Source organism: Cebus imitator, unplaced genomic scaffold (genome assembly GCF_001604975.1).
Source record: "Cebus imitator isolate Cc_AM_T3 unplaced genomic scaffold, Cebus_imitator-1.0 Scaffold28, whole genome shotgun sequence".
Classification (NCBI taxonomy): Eukaryota; Metazoa; Chordata; class Mammalia; order Primates; family Cebidae; genus Cebus; species Cebus imitator.
In genome coordinates this window covers 1,666,909-1,671,665 of record NW_016107343.1, presented here as the reverse complement: position 1 = coordinate 1,671,665, position 4,757 = coordinate 1,666,909, and positions in this window count along the sequence as shown.

Genomic DNA, 4,757 nt, shown 5'->3' with positions numbered 1-4,757 from the left:
AAAAGAAAAGAAAAACAGAGAGTGATTAACCAACAATTAATAGCTAAGTGTGGGGCCTGTCGCAGTGACTCACACCTGTAATCTCAGCACTTTAGGAGGCCGAGGTGGGTGGATCACCTAAGGTCAGGAGTTCGAGAACAGCCTGACCAACATACTGAAACTAAAAAATAAATTTTTGGTGTCTACTAAAAAATAAAAAAATTAGCCAGGCATGTGGCAGGTGCCTGTAATCCCAACTACTCAGGAGACTGAGGCAGGAGAATCGCTTGAGCTCAGGAGGCGGAGGTTGCAGTGAGCTGACATCATGCCACTGGACTCCAGACTGGATGACAGAGCAAGACTTCATCTCAAAAATAAATAAATACATAAATAATAAATAAAAGCTAAGTGTGAGAGTTACAAACAAGACAGTTCAGTACTGGCTCTCCTCTGTGGACCAGAGGTGATGGGGGTGGATACTGTCACAGAACTGAGCTCATTAGTAACAATGGGGATAAGAATGAAACAATAGAGAGCAGGTGTCAGGGCTTGTGATGGTTAATACTGTCAACTTGATTGAAGGATTCAAAGTATTGATCCTGGGTGTGTCTGTGAGGGTGTTGCCAAAGGAGATTAACATTTGAGTCAGTGGGCTGGGAAAGGCAGATCCACCCTTTTCACATTTTTTAGCAGGCAGAAAAATGTGAAAAGAGAGACTGGCCTGAGGACGGGCACAGTGGCTCATGCCTGTAATCCCAGCACTTTGGGAGGCTGAGGTGGGTGGATCACAAGGTTAGGAGTTCAAGACCAGCCTGACCAACATGGTAAACCCTGTCTCTATTAAAAAAAAAAAAGAGAGAGAGAGAGAAACTGGCCTAGCCTCCCAGCCTACATCTTTCTCCCATGCCGGATGCTTCCTGCCCCTGAACATTGGACTCAAAGTTCTTCAGTTTTGGAACTCAGACTGCCTCTTCTTGCTCCTCATCCTGCAGATGGTCTATTGTGGGACCTAGTGATTGTGTGAGTTAATACTTAATAAACTCCTCTTTGTATATGTATATATACATATACATATATATGTGTGTGCATATATATACATATACATATATATACACATATGTGTGTGTGTGTGTGTGTGTGTGTGTGTGTGTATTCCGTTAGTTCTGTCCCTCTAGAGAACACTAATACAGATTTTGGAGCAGGAGTGTTTCTGGAGGAACAGAATATTAAGAAAATTCTTTTGTTGGTTTTTTAGGTTTCTGAAGTTGGCTACCTAATATGATTAGATCCCAAAATACAAGGGACTCCACTTCTAATAATATAGAAAACATTGATAGTCCTTGGTATGAATTGTTTAGACAGCTATGCAAAATAAATATATTCGACAATCCTGATTCATCGCTCATGAGAGGCAAGGAGTTTAGTGACTCTATACAGTCAGTGCTCAACTTACGACCATGATTGGTTCCGACGGACTGGTCGTAACACGATTTGGTCATAAGTTGAGTAGGCTATATGTACAGTACTGTGAAATGATGTTATAAAAATCTTTAAGTCATATTTTATCATAATTTTCTTTCATTATTGTTATATATCATAATTTTCTTTGTTCATTTTATGCCATTTGTATCATCTCTATACCATTTTATTTCTTATTTTTACACTCGTCAGGTTTAAGTAAAACACTGCATTACCAGTAGTAAAGGTTGACCTGAATGCTTATTATGAAAGCATTCTTGTCAAATCTCATTTTTAAAAAGCCACCTTAACTTGTGGTAAAGGCGCAGCCTTGTGTAAAACTGTGGAATATTCACAGATCACTGAGCCACGGTGGTCTATGGTTTGAAGTGTAAAACCACAGCACATGATGAAATTGAAAAGCAGAAGAGTATGAACTATGTTAAGTCTTAGGGTTAAAAAGGACTAGTTGCCAGGTATTTATTTATTATCATTGTAAATAGAAAAGTAAATCATCACAATTTTATGTGACTTTCCATGGGATACAAATATGTAGCATTCATCATAAAAGATGTCATCTGGATATCTTGTTCAAATATAATTTAAACTTAGTATGTTCTAATATTGTTAAAGATATAGGGATATAAACCACTCACATTTTAGTAAGAAAGGCAAGAAAATGACTAATAATGATATGATATAGCATATATGTTTATTGTCCCGCACTGTCGTACTCCCAGCTGGGCAACGTTAGCGCTGCCAGACGCGGGGCAGTCGTGGCTAGCGATTGTGGTCGTAAAGTCGAATGCTCGTAAGTTGCATAGCTCGTAAGTCAATCAATACCTGTATATAATACCTTTGACCACAAGTGGGGAGCAAAGAAACTTAATGAAGCTGGTTTGTTGCTCCTAAGTTCAGTAGACAACGTGATGAAAGAAAATTATGAACTCAGGGATTTTGTCTCCCAGCTTCAAAAGCAGATACTGAGCCTCAACTCTGCTAAGATTGCCCTGAGTAAGAGTCTTATCTCCTGTAGAGAAACAGCTGAAATTGTGGAAAAACAGACACAAGCTCTTACCATGCAAATGGCTGGCCTGCAACGAAAGGTTGACTTTTATCAGAGTAACTGTGCATTGGGGAAAGGGAAATGGTCAGACATTTTGGGGACTACTGGACACAGGCTCTAAGCTGATGTTGATTCCAGGGGACCCAAAAACATCACTGTGGTTCTCCAGTTAAAGTAGGGGCTAATGGAAATCAGGTAATTAATGGAGTGTGAGCTCAGGTCTGAATTACAGTGGGTCCAGTGGTCATTTTCCAAGTGCCAGAATGCATAATTGGCATAGACATACTTAGCAGCTGGCAGAACCCCCACATTGGCTCCCTGACTGGTAGGGTGAGGGCTATTATGGTGGGAAAGGCCAAATGGAAGCCATTAGAGTTGCCTCTACCTAGAAAAACAGTAAATCAAAAACTATACCACATCCCTGGAGGGATTGCGGAGATTAGTGCCACCATCAAGGACTTGAAAGATGCAGTGATCCCCCATTCAACACTCCCATTTGGACTGTGCAGAAGACAGATGGATCTTGGAGAATGACAGTGGATTATCCTAAGCTTACCCAAGTGGTAATTCCAACTGCAGCTGCTATACCGGATGTGGTTTCACTGCTTGAGGGAATTAACACATCTCCAAAGGCCAGGTATGGTGGCTAACTCCTGGAATCCCAGTACTTTGGGAGGCTGAGGTGGGCAGATCACCTGAGATCGGGAGTTCGAGACACATCTCTTCATACCTGGTATGCAGCCCTTGACTTGGCAAATGGCTTTTTCTCCATTTTTGTTCATAAGGCCCACCAGAAACAATTTACCTTCAGCTGGCAAGGCCAGCAGTACCTTTACTGTCCTATCTCAGTAGTGGTATATCAACTCTCTGGCTTTGTGTTATAATCTTATTCAGAAAGAACTTGATTGCTTTTTGCTTCCTCGAGATATCACACTGGTCCAATACATTGATGACATTATGCTGATCGGATCCAGTGAGCAAGAAGCAGCAAACACACTGGACTTATTGGTGAGACATTTGTGTGCCAGAGGATGGAAAATAAATCCAACTAAAATTCAGGAAACTTCTACCTCGGTAAAATTTCTAGGTGTCCAGTGGTGTGGGGCCTATTGAGATATTCCTTCCAAGGTGAAGGATAAGTTGCTGCATTTGGCCCGTCCTACCACCAAGAAAGAGGAACAACACCTAGTGGGCCTATTTGGATTTTGCAGGCAACACATTCCTCATTTGGGTGTGTTACTCTGGCCCATTTGCTGAGTGACCCAAAAGGCTGCCAGTTTTGAGTGGGGTCCAGAACAGCAGAAGGCTCTGCAGCAGGTCCAGGCTGCTGTGCAAGCTGCTCTGCCACTTGGACCATATGACCCAGCAGATCCAATGGTGCTTGAGGTGTCAGTGCAGATAGGGATGCTGTGTGGAGCCTTTGGCAGGCCCCCACAGATGAATCACAGCAGAGGCCTCTAGGATTTTGAAGCAAGGTCCTGCCATCTTCTGCAGATACCTACTCTCCTTTTGAGAGAGAGCTTGTGGCCTGTTACTGGGCTTTGGTGGAAACTTAATGTTTGACTATGGGCCATCAACTCACCATGTGACTTGAACTGCCTATCATGAACTGAATGCTTTCTGACCCATCTAGCCATAGAGTGGGTTGCACAAAGCAGCATTGCATCATCAAATGGAAGTGGTATATACATGAATGGGCTTGAGCAGGTCCTGAAGGAACAAGTAAGTTACACGAAGAAGTGGCTCAAATGCCCATGGTCTCACTCCTGCCACCCCGTCTTCTGTCCTCCAGCCTGCACCAATAGCCTCATGAGAAGTTCCCTATGATCAGTTGACAGAGGAAGAGAAGACTCGGGCTGGTTCACAGATGGTTCTGCACAACATGCAGGCACCACCCGAAAGTGGACAGCTGAAGCACTACAGCCCCTTCCTAGGATGTCCCTTAAGGACAGCAGTGAAGGAAAATCTTCCCAGCAGGCAGAACTTTGAGCAGTGCACCTGGTTGTGCACTTTGTATGGAAGGAGAAATGGCCAGATATGCAAGTATATACTGATGCACAGGCTGCCCCCAATGGTTTGGCTGCATGGTCAGGGACTTGGAAGAACCACGATTGGAAAATTGGTGACAAATTAATTTGGGAAAGAGTTATGCAGATGGACCTCTCTGAGCAGTCAAAAACTGTGAAGATATTTGTTTCCCATGTGAGTGCTCACCAACAGGTGACCTCAGCAGAGGAAGATTTTAATAATCAAG